The following is a 16,342-nucleotide window of genomic DNA, read 5'->3' as shown; positions in this document are numbered from 1 at the left end:
AGGTGCAGTTGTAACATGCAGTGCAGTTGTATATTTGCAGACTTCCTCCACATGACCATCAGTGGTAAGCGCCAGATATATAGTACCAGGGACAGACAGGAAGACTATGCAGTAGCATCCCTAGATGCGACTAAGGCATTCTATTCTGTCCACTGGGACTGGTTGTATGCCGTAATGGAAAGAAATGGGGTTTGGCCCTAACTACATGAAGTGGGTGAGACTGATATATACAGAACCAATGGCAAGGGTCAGGACAGGAACACCTACTCTGAAAAATGGCTGCTCCAGAAAGGCACAAGGCAGGGATGCCCATTGTCCCCCATGCTGTACATCATAGCGGTCGAACCAATAGCATTATACCTGCGACAGGAATACAGGGATATTGGAATAAACATAGATTGGGTGGTACACATAGTTTCAATGTATGTGGATGATATGTTGATATACCTGCGTGACACGGAGGTAAACCTACAATATTTCCTGGAGGTTTTGGATAACTTGAGCTCATTATCAGAGATAAAGATAAACAAGGCTGAATCGACTCTATTTCCCCTGGACTAGATGGCGAAGGTAAGAAATACAGACCTGCCAGCACCACCCCTGCCATGGAGTGCAACTCACTTCAGGTACCTTGGCCTCGACATATACCATAAGCCCAAGCAGGAGCATGAGCAGGACACCATTCGGGCCAAAGAGGGGGTGAGCAAATTGATGCACTTTTGGAGCCGGCTACGTCTCTTAATGATGGGCACAGCTGCCCCCCTTAAAATGGTGGCTTTACCTAGGCTGATGCACTGTTTTGGGAACGTCCCCTATGATATACCCAGGAAATGTTTGCATGAGCTGGATGCAGATTGCAGGAGCTTTCTGTGGCAAGGAGGCAAGCATAGGGTAGCACTGAACACGTTACTCTATGAGATGGGAGGGCTGAGGGTACCCAACTTTGAACTATATTACCTGGCGTGTCAGTTACCATATGTAGCGAATTGGATGGCTGACGAAGCTACAAGTGATACTGCCCTTCTGCAGCCCGCGACAGAGACGCTCCACTTTGAGGGACATGGTATGGGCACCAGAGCGGGAGCCCAAGGAGCATCCATTCCTCGTGACCCTGGGCGTTGAAGTCTGGCACAGGACCTGCAGGGTTATGGGAATCAGGGACCTGGTCTCACCACAGACACCACTGGCAGCAGTAATGGCTGAAAAAAGGGGACTGCAGGCTGTAGTCAAGATTCATTGGTAGCCTTGTGGGATGGCGTCAATGGGTGACCTGTGGGAAGGAGACAGACAGCTTTCTCTGAACTACAGGCATCCTGGGGCATACACAATGGTCAATTTCTGATCCACATAACTTTACTAAAAAAAATAAAAAAAGGTGGCCTGATATAGGGGGCACTTTGTAAGCAATGATGATACAGAAACCATACTAAATGTTTCGGAGGGTGGACACACTATTTCCAGGCTATACGAAATCCTAATTGCGTGTACTTCGAAGAAAGAGATTAAGTGCAGACCAAGTTGGGAGAGAGAGTTGGGCAAGGCCTTTGAAGATAAGGTGTGGGGTAAAATCATAGCATACCACAAAAAGGTCTTGAGAAACGCCAAACTACAGATGTTCCAATTCTACATAACCCAAAGGACACATCTCACACCTGAGGCAATAGCCAAATTCAAAGGAGCAAGCACTCAGAAGTGCCCCAAATGTAACACTGAAAACGTGGGTAAGATACACATGTTCTGGGAATGTGCGGCCATACAGGAAGTTTTGAATAATATAGCCACTAAGGTAGCAGTCAGAGGCATTGTCCTGGACATACAGACACCAGAGGCATGTATATTGGGGCGGTTTAAAAGAGGAACAAAACAAAAATCAATGGGGAAGATGAGAGACCTCGTATACGTGCCGGCAAAGAGAAACATGCTCCAAGTGTGAACAGGTGGTGTGCGGATTTGAGAAACTGGTCCACAGCTGAAACAGGTGTATGGGAAAAGGCGCTGAGAGAACAAAAGCAAGCATCCGGGCCAGACCTCTTGCAATGGATAGCCCTGAGCATATCCATGCTCTGTCAGACCACTGATAACGATTTTGCAAAGTCGCAATAATAGAATAAGTTAACTCACCCGACCTACCATGTATATGGAACACTGTAAGAAGGCTTGGGTGGAGGGAGGAGTTGGTTTGGGAAGCTGGGGAAATGTTAATTGTAATGTAAGAAACACTGAGAGTGATAAGGATAGCTGCCATGATATATGTTTAATGTTGGACAAAATCAATAAAACAATTTAACAACAACAAAAAAAGGTGTAGAGCGTCAGGAGCTAAGGAATATAAAGTCTAAGTCTGAGGACATAGTTATAAGATCTCTTATCAAAAACATCCGTTTTTTCAGCCTTGCAGGTCCCGTCCCTCTCACAGAGCCGAATCTTGACAGAACCAGCTATCTAATGCCTTACTGTAATAGGTCATTAAACCAGTCAGTCAGCCTACACCCTCTCCTGGTTACCTGATGTCATGTGATGTGCATCTGCCCTCTATAGGGAAGAATGCCAAACTACAGGCACATATAGCTGACCAATTGAACGGGCCCATGGGTGTGATGTCAAAATCAGACAGGGAAAGGAAAAGATTAACCCTCTGGCTGTCAGGTTTCAGCCCCCAATAAATAAACCAGACTCACATATGCTGCAGCTGGCCCCAATTTAAGCAGGGGGTGTAGACTAGCAACTAAACAGCATTACAGTGAAGAACCACAATCCTCTTCCCCGAACACAAGTGCTCTTAGACCAAGGCAGAAATGCTCACAAAGAGGAGCCCAAAGGGGCATATAATCTTGCCACAATCTTCGCAGCGGTGAATGGTGGACAGCTTTTCGTACTCTATTTGCTGGGACTAAGGGTGTGGATATTAGCAGCCCAGCGGGGCTTGCTGTGAACACCAATACGAATCAACCTTAACCAGCTAGAAAGTGCCGTTGGGCCACCTGGAGTCTCCCTACCTCTATTTCCCTTGCTTCTGCATCCTCCGAAGTGGGACACGCATCAGGACTGCACATGTGTGATACGCTGTGACTCGCATACATCTGCAGGTGCCATGTGTACTATGTGTACCTCTTAGTCGTGCCACCAAGCATCACCTCTCCACGATGTGTGTCATGCAGCAGACATGGTCCACTATTGTATATGCCTTGCCATGGTTAGCATCGCATGTATCCAGGGGGCGGACTGCCAGTATTGGGTGAGTGTGTTGGCTTTGACTGCGAATGTCATGTGAATGATTTCTAGGTGACACAGACAGACTGATGTATGTTCACAAGAATGACATTTCCATTGTGTGTCATCAGGTGTTGGGGTGTTTACCAAGTCCCAGTCTGTTGAATGTCTGTGTGTCTGGTCTGCACACCTTGTGGCCCTGTCTCATGTTGCATGACACATGTTTGTTTGACCCCGTCACTACATGCGTTGGATGTGTAATGTGCGTATCATATATGGCTTGAACTGCCTCTCCATGTCTGGCGACGCATCATGGTCCTGTAACTGCTGCATAAGGCACATGTGTAATGTGACTGTCGAATGTATGTCGTGCTGGTTTGTATGTGCAAACGTCCCTCGAGGCACAGAGGAATGATGTTGGGTCACTCCTGCATGTGACATTTAGCTTGTACTGTCGTTGTACATAAGACATGTGTGTGTATGTGGGTAATCGGCATAGTGATGTTCGTGCACACGCAGATGGGGCTGCAATACTGATCAGCATTCGTTGTCACTGGACTGATGTGTGGATTTGTTGATTGAACGCATTCCATCTGCTGGGACATCTGAGGGGTACATAGTCTTTTGCCTTACGGCAGGTGGGATGTGTGTAGTGATGTTGCATGTGCCCTGTACGTGTGTGGATGTGGCAACATGTTCACAATGTGTCTCGCCCCAGCCGTCCACTTACACAGTCACACCTTACATCCACACATGGGCAGGCCATGGCCTGCGTCCTGCAAGACGTGACAGACAAGTGTTTTTGGTTCAGGATATTTTATTCAGTGTTGTACATACAATCATTAGGTATGGCTGTGTGGTGCTGTGCTAGGGGCAGTGGGGGACGTGCAGGGGTGCATGTGATGATGCGATGCTCAGGGGGTTCAGGATTTGGTTGCACATGTGGCAGGGGTGGATGGGTTTGAGGGTGGCGAGGTAGGTGGAGGAGAGGAATTAGGAATGAGGTGAGTCTGAGGTGGGATTAAGGGACAGTTGCCTAGGCCTCCCATGTCTTATTTTGGCCTGTGGCTCTGCCTCGGATGCTCGTGTACAGTAGGTCCAAAAACCTATTGGAAAAATCATTTCAGGAAGCAATAAGGGAGTGAAGGATTTGCAAGGAAAACAGCTTTAATATATGCACATTTTTGCCGGTAGGGTCAGTCAGCTCCTTAGAGCTGAAAACTGAACACGCTCTTGACCCGCCCACATTGATTTAGATTATTTAAAGACAAAAACCACAAAATATGAATACCTTAACAGGATCAAGTGCATGTTAATCCCACGTTCCCCATTGGCTCCCACCTATTTAGAAATCTAAACACAATATACATACGCATATTATATTGGTTAGTACATGTCTGTTACTCTGATATCTTGCACTCTCAATAATCTCACCTCTGCCGTCTTATCCAACCCCTTTCTCACCTATACTGCCTCCCCCGCTGCCTGATCATTCCCTTCTCTCCACACTTACTGCTTCTGACTTAACTAATTTCTTCACTTCAAAATTGGATTCTCTTCGTTCTGCTTTTTCTATTATGTCTCTGCCTCCTTCCCACCCTGTTTCTCCTACTACTGTGGTTCATTCTTCTTTTTCACCTATTTCTAACTCTGATACCTCTTTACTTATCTCCGGGCTCATCCTACTGCTTCTTCCAAAGAGCCTGTTAATTCTACTCTTATTTCGCTCTCTCAATTCATACATTACCAGTCTTCTTAATGGTTCTCTTGCCACTTCTACCTTCCCTCTTCTATTTAAATGCCATTTTATGAAATCAACACAAGGCAATGAGGCCGTGGATTCCACATTTCTTCTTAATGCCTTTGAAATAAAAAAGAACCGGATTAACCAACAAACCTTTCAACATACTCATGTTTATGATCAAGGGGTCGCAACAAAGAAAAAGGTTTTGAAACAGGCCATTAAACAATTGAGGAAAAATCCATCCAAGACCAGTGGGGAACAAATCATGAAACTGAAGCAAAAACACAGAAACTGGTTCACAATGCATAACAAATGGCTGTTGAGAAATGATGCAAACTGATTAAATCTTGCAACACTGGTGAAATTTGGTCAATTTTAAATCGACTTGATACGCCCGAGGAAGCACTGATGCTGAATTCCATCTCAGCCTCCACCTGGATTGAATATTTTAAGAAATGTTCATATAGCGATCCTTCTAATGTCCCAACTGACAAACTAGGGGAGGTGAAGTGGGAGGGGTTTGATCTAACCCCCAAATCGATTGTGGTTTGCATCAACAAGCTCAGCAATTCACGAGCTCCAGGGCGTGATGGTTTAACTAATGTGATGCTTAGACAAAATTCGTAAAAATGGGCTGAATTTCTTTCCGTGCTATTTACCAACATCACAGAAGTAGAGAGCATTCCTCTGTCATGGAAGGCTTCAATAATTGTGCCTATTTATAATAAAGGCCAGAGGTTGGACCCTGCTAACTACCGGCCAATAGCGTTACTGGATGTGGCAGGTAAATTATTTGTGAGTCTATTGTTAAAAAATCTAGCGACATGAGCAACAACATCTGCCCACAGGCAAATGGCAATCTGGTTTCGTGAAGGGAATAGGGACAACTCTTAACATCTTGATTATAAACATCCTCAAAGCAAGATTGGGGAAAAATAGAGCTAAGAAAACATACCTGGCATTTGTTGACCTAACTCAAGCTTTTTATACCATCAAGCAGCCGGCTTTGTGGCAGAAACGGAAACAGTGGGGTTGTCCTGGTAACATCATGGAACGACTACAAGACTTCTACTCCGATACAACGCTGAGGGTAAGGGTCAACTCCAAAGGTGCATTATCAAGGCCAATTGTAATAACAAAGGGTCTCAAACAAGGTTGCCCGCTGGCCCCGGAACTCATCAATTTGTTTATATCAGATATTGATTTGGCCTTCGAGGATGTCAGGGGCTTTCCACCTAAGTTGGGAGTTAAAGAGGAGGGACAACTCTTGTCTGCAGATGACATTGTGCTAGCCGATTAAACCCTGGTAGGCCTTCAAAGGCAGCTGGATGCATTGCAAACATACATTGATATTTATGGACTGCAGATAAATCTATTAAAATCAAGGATTATGGCCTTTTGGGGAAGCGAATAAGAGAGGCAAAGAAGGTACCAAGTAATGGTACCTGCAACGAGAAAGGGTTCTGGGGGTGAATTCTTTAATCTATCTGGGCGTGTTCCTAAATACAATTGCTTGCGACGCTCCCAGAGTGGCTTCACTCTGGACCAAGGCAAAACATCTAACATCACAAGGCAAAATCATATTGAAAAAAGTCTGTGGATTTTCAATGATACCCCTGATAACGTTTTACAGAATGAAAGTTGTTCCAATCCTAACATACGGCGCTGAGACATCCTTGCGTTACGATAACAAGATCTGGCAGTAAATTGAGGGCATATTTTGGAAGAGGGTGTTGAGTCTTCCAAAAAGCATTCCAATCCAGGCCATCAGGATGGAAATTGGTCTCCATTCACTTAAAGCCATTGTAGTGTGGACAACTCTGCACTTGTTCAGAAAATGTTGTGAAGATAACCCAAGGGGTGGCTTCAAGACTTTGCAGCAAGCTCTCAAGGATAAATCTGAACTTTCATTAAATGAATGGGAAAATACATGTGTAATGACTCTCTTAGACCTAGGGGAGACAGTCGAAAAACACTTGTATTAAATCCTGACAATGTAAAGAAGAAACTCTACAGGTTGGACTGGATCAAAACCCATGATGAAAGGCAAGCTTTCAAACTTTTCAGAAAGCCATTGGAGGAAGAAAAAAAATTGAACTGCTTTCCAAAATATCTGCAGCTCTTCCCAAACTGGTTTTTCCATTCTCAGTTTTTGAGAATTCATCTCAATTTGGTTCCAACCAGAGAAGTTCTGAGACCACGAAAGTCGGTGGATGGGTCACTCACTTGTAGATTGTGCAAAATAAATGTGTCGAAAGAAACACTTAACCATCTGGTAATGTACTGTCCAACAACTAGAGACATAAGGGCGACCCACATGACAGATCTGGTTAAGAGATATGGCCCCAGATTGACAGAAGCTTGGTGGAGGATTCTATTATCAGGAGAATATGTGCCAAAGATGCTGGCCTTGGTTAAATTGGTACTGGCCAGTTTCAAGTTGGTAGAACAGACTGTGTAGTGATTGATGAATAGAAGAGTTAACTTTGATAAGCTCTTGCTGATGAAATTAGGATCACCTTTTTAGTGAAGTGAATTTGGAACTTTAAATGTGGATTTATCTGGTTTATAGGTTTTTTATTGTAAAACCAAAAATAACCAATAAAATAATTTTAAAAAATGTCATTATTCTTCCTGTCTTGAAAAAAAACCTCCTTGGTTCCTGCCAATCCTTCTAATTTTCATCCTATGTCCCTCCTTCCTTACCTTTCTGAATTGATGGAACATTTTATTTACTTCCAGGTTTCTTCTTTTGTCAATCTTAATTCTATTTGACTTTGTTTTCAGTCTGGCTTCCGACCACTTTACTCCACTGAAACTGCTCTTCTTTCCGTCTGTGACTCTCTTCTTTCTGCTCGCTATGCTAAACACTCTTCTATTCTTATACTCTTAGGCTTATCCGCTGCTTTTGACACAGTGGATCACACATTACTTCTTCAATCCCTTTCCTCTGTTGGGTTTTCTGGTTCTGTAATCACATGGTTTCAATGATATCTATCTAATCGTACTTACTCAGTATCCTGGGCTGGTGTTTGCTCTGATCCCCTTCCTCTTTCGCACAATTCCACAAGGGTCTGTTCTTGGCTCATTTCTCTTTTCTCTTTATACCTCTCCTTTGGCTAATATTATCTCTTTGGGTTGTCTCATCATTTTTATGCTCATGACACCAAACTATATCTTTTTCTTCGTTTACACCTACTTTACACATGAATCTCTCTGCCTGTCTCTATGAATGTCTCTAACCTGGATGTCAGACCACTTTCCTGTCCTCAATCCTCCTAAGACTAATGTTCTCTTTCAGTGGCACTAATCTTCTGTTCTCTTCTTTAATCTTCTCTCGACTTTTCTTCTGTTCTGTACTTCTCTTTGGTCTCCCTGTCTCTCGCTTAGCTCCTCTTAAGTCTGTTTTTAATTCTTCTATTCATCTTCTTTAGTCTTTATTTGTGAGTCTGTTTCTACTTCTTTGGCCTCTTTTCATTTGCTAACCTTCCACTGTCAACTTAAATTCAACTTTCTTTGTACAGTATACAAATCTCTCTATGGGCTTGCTCCCATTTATCTTACTTCTCTTGTTTCCTTTTATGTTCCCTCTCATACCCTTCGCCCTCAATCCCACTTTCTTTTAATTGTTCCTCACTCTCTATCTCGCTTCTGTCTTTCTCTCTGTTGTCTCCTCTATACTGGAACGTTCTCTCTCTCTCTCTCTCTCTCTCTCTCCCTCTCTCTCTCTCCCTCTCTCTCTCTCTCTGCGGTCTATTCATCCCTATTTTACCTTCTGTGCTGCTCTGAAAATGTTCGTACTTCAATCTTAACTGTATTTTAGTCTCAGTGCAAATTATCTTAATAATGTTTCTTTGTATTATACTTTTCATTTCAATTGTACTAAAAATGTGTTTTGTACAGCACCTTGGTGTAAGACGCTATATAAATAGCAAATGAATACGAAATTACGAAAACAAATGTGAAACACATTCCATCCTAAGTGCAGCCCCCTACGAATGACCTAATTGTGTGGTCAGCAGAAAATACTCCATCCTGATTGGCTAAAGTTATACATGTAACATTTTACTAAAATTGTCTACCCTCATTGGTCAAAACAAGTTCATGTAACTTCTGATTTGCAGTCCCACCTAAAGGACCCACTCATGTAGTGAGTGTGAACAGTGAAGTCAGCAAATTAGACACAGCAATTTCCTCTCCCATGAGCTCAGCGAATTTGGCAGTCCAGCCAGTTCTGAGGTCTTGTAGCACTTTACTATGCAACAATTTTTCCAGCTTACGTTTTGAAACATCTTGCTATCCCTGGTACACATTCTTATGGCTATCTCTTTAGAACCAGGTTGTTTTTATAAAAAAAAGGAACTGAGGCTCCACTCTTTGGAAATTAATGTATCATATTTATTCTTACCACCAAGCCATTCTATTGCAGATCCCGTTGTCCCAACACTCCCTAGGGCCTTTATAACCATGGTCTAGTTTGACGCTTTGGCAATGTCTCCACTCCAGGCTTCGTACAAACCAAAATATGTCCTTCACAACTATCGTACTTATATATTATCAAGGATACTAACCAATATTCTCCATTTCACGCGAAGCTCCTGAGAACCGCTAGGATCTTGTGTGATGCCCCTCATCCTTCCTCCAAGGACCTTGGCATGCTGAACACTTGCTGGGGGAAGCAGGAATAAAACATAATTAAATTGAAGGACAGAGGCTCAGAACTGCAACATAGTGTCCTAAATCACAGAAGTATACACAACCTGACAGGGCCTAGTTCAAAATGACAGGACTCTGGCTAATGTTGCCCTTATGCTAATGGAAACCAGTCAAAATATCTGTTGCTGCCTGTCATTCAATCACATACTCGGTATCCGAGTGCTCTAAAAAATGTGGCAAAACTGAATCCAATTCGAAAGTGGCGTGAAATGCTGTGAACAAATGACAGAAACACTGACACTAAATACTACCAAATCTTCATGCTAATTGAAATTTCCGCAGCTTGTACTACTTCCCTTCATGTTTAGGGTGTTCCACCTGCATACTAACATCGCAGAGGCCAAGCTGTCCTCCTGCCCAATGGCTTGGCTGCCTCCAGACTGAGTGGCACTCTGGCGAGCGGCTGGCCTGCGTGCAGGTTATGTCCACCATCTCGGGTCTCCTCATGGGTGTGATGTGTATCGTCAGAAGCTGGTCGAATCTCCCCAACACTCCCAGGTGTGCCTCAGTTGCGGTATTGAAGGAGGTGCCCAGTCTGAAAATGCTCCTGTTGATGTCCTTGCCTGTGTTGTTTATGTCATCCAGGTGGCTGGACACCTCTGCTGGCTGCACGGCTACAAAGTGGAAGGAAAAGGAGGCATGTAGGTCCGTGGCATACATGTGATGTGTGCTGATGAATTGCATTACTGATGCCACATGTGTCTCTCTTTTGGCATGCACGTGGCCCTCACGCATTTTCCTTTTGCAGCGTTGACCGACTGTTACTGCCCATGTTTGCAAGACCACAGTAAGCGTGATCCTGTGGCCGTTGGCAAGGACTGGTGCATGGATGTGCAAGGTGGCTATGTGTGCAGTCTGTGTGTGTGTGTTGTTATGGTGGCAGCTCCAAGATTCATTGCATGTCAATGTGTGCAGTTGATGGTGCATTGCATATAGTATTTGTGTCACTTGTGTACACGTGGCTTTGCGTCTAATGGTTGTTTGTGCTCATGCAGGGGTTTTGTGGGATGCGTTGCTTGGTGTCACTGCACAGGTGGCATATGTGGTATTGTGGAATGCACCATTTGGTTGTAATGTACACATCCATGTGACTGGGGCGTGGGGGTGTTTTCTGTGTAGTATGTGATACATGTGCCGTGGTTGGTGTTGTGTGCAGTGTGGTATGACGACATGTGTGTCTCATGTGCCTGTGTTTAATGTGGACATTTGTATCCAGGTCTGACTGTGGCATTTGTGAGGTCACGTTGAACTTATGGTTCTTTAGTAACATGCATACAATGGATGGGGTTCACAGAGTAACTCTGAGTCCAAATTATCATACCCACTCAGGAAGATGGCAAAGGTTGCTGTTTTATTAACAATTATCTAAAACAGGGAGGTCACAACGGACATTGAAGGATGTTCGCTCATTTTTTGACAAATGTCTCATAAAAACATCCTTATATGCAAAGAATGCATCATACTACGTGGCAAAATAAGAAAAACCTACAACCGATTATAATTGCTTCAAGGGGAACATCAAAGTATACTTTCTATAAGGAATGGGATTGTGATTGGCTGTCTACTGTCAGGTGGACAACTTATGCCTACCTCTAAAACATGTAATCTTCAACCCTGTCAAGTACACGGTTTACATTGGCTCTCAAACTACAATGCCCTCTGTTATATGGCCCTCTACAATTGGTTGGCATGCTCGTGCCATGTCTGGAACATTCGGTTCACTTAGCAGCACGTAAGCTCATACCCAGGTGCCAGGAGGTGGACTTGACTTTACCTCCCCACCCAATTAGCCCAACATCTCCCATCACCCATGCCTTTGGCTATGCAGATTGTCTTTGAACTTGGCCTTGCAAAGTATCCATGTCTATGGGAATATATGGGAGTACAGGCGTTCACTATCATTGTTCTAGTACTCCAAGCTTAACTCTATTTCAATCCCCAGCTCACGCGACAGGAGAACATGATTCTGGCCCATTCTGCAGCACTTAAATGGCTTAAATGAATAAAACATGGCACTCTTGGTGTTCTTTCTTTGCCTCTTAATAAGGGGTGATTCATCCTTTGCACATTCACTGCTTTCAAGAATAGATAACTGGCCTTGGCTACTTCGGTTTTGATGCCAGGCCAGACAGCCTCGCCAGGCTCTTCTACAATCTCAGCTTATTCTTGCTGCAACACAATTCTCAACGTTTCCTCTCCATGGGTCTGAACTTACCAAATTCATGGCACTGATGTCCAGTTCCTATTCAATGGCGGCTTCTCCTGCAGTCTTTTCACTACATATAGCCAGCTTCTATGATCACTTAGTCTACTTGCGTTTCTGCATCTGTACAATTATTGAATGGTTGCATTTCTGTAGCACTTTGCATGTGTGCAATCTTCTTTCTGCACATGAAGTTTACTCGATTCTTAACTTTGTCATCAGTTTCTGTAAGATCCCTGCATTCTCTTCAGCCACCATGCTTGTCTCTTGTGACATCACTAACTTCTCTTTTTCATTCTTTTCATATTCCTTCAGCGAGTTCCTCCCTCAGATTGTCATCTCTTCAGGGATACATTCGATAAGGTTTTCTCAGTGGATACCTTTTCTCAAATACTCGCTGCGGTATTGGCACAACTGCTGGTGTCAAACATGGCACAGCCTGTGACTTGCAACATATATGGTGGGATTTCCTTCAGAGGCATGCAGCTGTTCCTCTACAACGTGTCCTTCATGTCACTGGACATTGCAGTTTATATGAAGTGAGGCTGTGACTTGGTCTATGTGCGTTCATGTTGTGTTACCTGGGAGTGTTGCATGGGTGGCGGAGACACGTATGTAAGTGCTTAAACAAAGGTATTGTACTTAGCACAGCAGTCTGTGCCTGTCACTGTGCCTAGTGAGCCAGTTCACACCTCCTCTGGGATCAGGCTCATGGTCTTCTCCTTCCCGGACATCAGTCGCAACCTGGGGCCTGGTGGTTCTCCTCCGGAAGCGTTTGCCAGGTGCAACTGGGTGTACTTCAGTTTGACCCGCCACTTCTTGTCCAACTACTTCTTTTTGATTTCCTGCCAGGCTCGATGCCCAGAGTGTTGACCTGCTCCATGAGCCTGAGCCAGTGCGTGTGTAGCTGGCTCCATGTGGTGTGAAGCCCGGCATCCAGAGCGTGCAGATGAACTCCACCATCTGGTACCCCTCTCCTTTGGTTAAGTTCATCTTGCGCCAGACATCCTTTGCAGCTTCCATCTTGTTGGACACCATGACCTATGCAGCGATTGGGAGCACATGTGTATGGTATTTATAGTTCATCAAGGGTGTAGGTGTAGGCGTTCGACTCTGATTGGGGTGTGTACGTCATTCAGTTTTGTGGTTTTCACCATGTGTGCTGTGTCACTTGGGTGTGTGCGCAGGTATTGTGATGTTCATGTGACCAGTGGTGGGTATTATTCCTAGCGTGCACCTTGTTTGATGATTGTGGGAGCCACATGTTCTTGATGTTGTTATATGTGTGGTGAAGTCTCTATGTGCATTGTTTATGTTTGTGTCTTGGTATGTGTTTGAATGTGTCTGTGTCACATTGTGAAGTGTTTGTTCTGTGTGTGCTTTGTGTGTCTTGCATTGTGTTGGTAATGTGGGCATTGTTGGGCGCGTTTCTAGTGTACATGTGCCTTCTGGCGTATGTTCCTCCATTCTGTGCTGTAATGTCTGAGTCACAATGTCCAGCATTTATTGTGCATGCGATGTTGGTTTGCTTTCCGCCCCTTACTCCCTTTCATGTGTCCAATGAATTGTGGGCATGTCGGTGGGTGTGTGTCAGTGGGAGTGTCCCTTTACTGGGGTGTGTGTCAGTGGGTGTGTCCATTTATTTGGGGCCATTTCGCAGGGTGTATCTGTGTTTCGCGGGGAGTGCCACGGGTATAGTCTTAGCAAATGTTACGCACAAAGTAATGTAAGTATGGAGGTATTTACTAAGTGAAATCAGAGCTTGGGAGATGTGTTTGGGGTGTTGTAATCAATATGTTGGTGGTTAAGTGTGCTGCGCAATGTGGGTACATTTGCTGAATCGTTCGGTGGCGGCAGAGATGTTTGGCTTCAGAGTGTGGGAGCAGGGAAAAAACCTTTGAGTGTGGCATGTGCACATGATCATCATGTTTTACTTCAGTTTTCCTTAATGCGTTCACTTACGCTGGCGTCTGTTCCACTGACGGAAATTATATGGGTATATTTGAACATATATGGATTTTCTTAGTGAATTAGGCTTGACTTATGTACGATTTTGTGCACAGTGTGAGATATGCTAACTTTCCGTGTCTGACTTACACTGCACGTACGACTAATTAACTTTGGTCATAAACTACGCACAAAAAAGTCATAGGCCCTCATTCCGTCTTTGGAGGTAAGTAACGTCCCTTACCGGCATGGCGCAAATCACGTGTCCATGCTGGCACCAGTCTGCTAATAGAGGACTATTACGAGTTCGCAGGCACGAGCTTTGCGCCATGCCGGTAAGGTACCTAGCGCCAAGCCGCAAAAGGCTCCCAAAAAGCCCTTATCGGCATCAAGCTAAGCGCAGATAACACTACCGACACAGTTCAATGCATCATTAGCGGTGACCGTAAATATCGGTGACTGTAATTAGCGGACACTGCTATTTACGGTCACCGCTAATAAGCGGAACCGGAAAAAGTGGCATCGCACAGGAACGGGAAGGAGCACTGCGGCCATCTTTAAACACACAATCCATTGCCACCCTCAGCACACAGGACCCCTGGGATACTGCTGATCGTCAGAAAACGTCCTCCTACAAGACAAGAATGCCGAAGGCCCTGAAGAAGGGATCTGCCCACCTCAGAAAGGAAAGGTTCAATCAGGACGAGCTCCAGATGCTTGTGGACACTTTGCACGAGCATGCAGGCACAGTCTTCTCCAGCAACATGAGGAGAGAGGCAGTGCTACGTAAAAAGGAGATCTGGGCACTTGTTGCCCAGAAGGTTAGTGCAGTGGGCAACACACCCCGTACAGTGAAAGACTGCCGTAAGCGTTGGGACGACCTGCGCCTAAGGGTGCGCAACATATTATCCGTCAATCGCAGCCAGGCCATAGAAACTGGAGAAGGACCTAGTTCACCCATAAAGCTCACCCGATGGGAGGACACATGCGCAAGCATGATTGGGACAGAATCCATTGAAGGCGTAGGCAAGATGGAGAGAGGTGCCACTACATCTGGCGATGGAGGTGAGTGTCAAAAGTGAACACTGCTATGCCAAATCTGATGAAAGTCAACGCCAATGTCAGTTCAATGAGTCACGCTATGGTCGGCCACACACACACACACACTCCCTGTAAAGTAGGCCAAAGCATCAGAGACACATGCTGATGCCTACTGCAAGGCAATATTATACATGACACATACCACACAAAGTAGGAAATTCCACAAGGCACACAGCGTGCATGACCAAAATGGTATGCTTGTCAGACAGCACTTTTCCTGGCCAACATGAGTGATGCCGACATATTCCTGCATTAACCACCCATGTATGAAATGACGTGCCCTTCCCAACACAAATGCCTATTACCCACATTTGTGTGGATGAGCAATTATCCCAATGTATGTATGATGCCTATCTAAACATCACTCATGCCGTCCCTCTCTTCCACCCCCACAGGCAGTAACCATGACAGCGATGAGCAGGACGACACCCCTGCACAGGCCACACCCAGTAAGAGGTCCCAGATGGACAGCAACCAGCCGTCAACCTCCAGGGGACAAGCCAGTGTGCACCGTGTCCCAGCAACCAAGCCATCGCAGGTACAAGTTCCACCTGTACCACCAAGGCCTGTGGAGGGCACAGCACCACCACCACCCCCACCCACTGTCCTGCCTGGAGACACCTGTGAGACACCCCATTCGGAGGAGTCTAGTGTGGCTGTGGAGGTTGCAGCCACGGCACCCCTGACAGTGGATGACAACCAGGAGGAAATCTGGGGCACCATGGAGGACGATATTATGCATGTGGTCCTTCTTACCCCAGCCCAAATTGCATCCCCCCAAGATTCATCGACCGATACCGGGAATGCCACCACCCTAGAGCTGTCCAGCCATGACCACACCCAGGGACATCTGAGTCCAGTTTTCAGTGTTGGGGAGGATGAGCAGGCTGGGCCTAACAGCCAGCTTCACAGCACATCCACAGGTGCACCCGCAGGGCCGCAGTGGACTGACCTGCTCACTGAACTTGTTCGTGAGTTTGTACAGGACAACCGTCAAGCCAGAGAGGAGTGGCATACAGAATTAGCTGCACTAGGCCGGTCCATTACGGACAACACCAGCCGCCTCTGCGAGGAGGTCTCGGCCCTCCGGCAGGTGCTAGGGCGCATCGAGGATACCTTGGAGGCAGGTCATCTGCCCCACAACCTCAGCAGGAGACCACACCGTCGTCCTGCAGTTCCACCCAAACGAGCCCGCTCCGCAGGTCGGCCCGTGCACAGCGCCGATGGGACATGCCACCCCTGGCTCAGTGAATGCAGAGTGAATGGCATGCAAGCCTCATGTAGGCTTAGGGGACTCAATGGGATTTGCGTGGGGGAGTTCTGGGGGGGAGAGGGAGGAGGGTGAGGGTGTGTGGGGGAGTTGTAGGGTGGGAGGGTGTGTGGGGGAGTTGTGGAGGGAGGAGGGAGGGTGTGTGGGGGAG

This window comes from Ambystoma mexicanum, chromosome 9, assembly GCF_040938575.1.
Source record: "Ambystoma mexicanum isolate Mex_15411 chromosome 9, UKY_AmexF1_1, whole genome shotgun sequence".
Taxonomy (NCBI): Eukaryota; Metazoa; Chordata; class Amphibia; order Caudata; family Ambystomatidae; genus Ambystoma; species Ambystoma mexicanum.
This window is presented reverse-complemented; position numbering follows the sequence as displayed.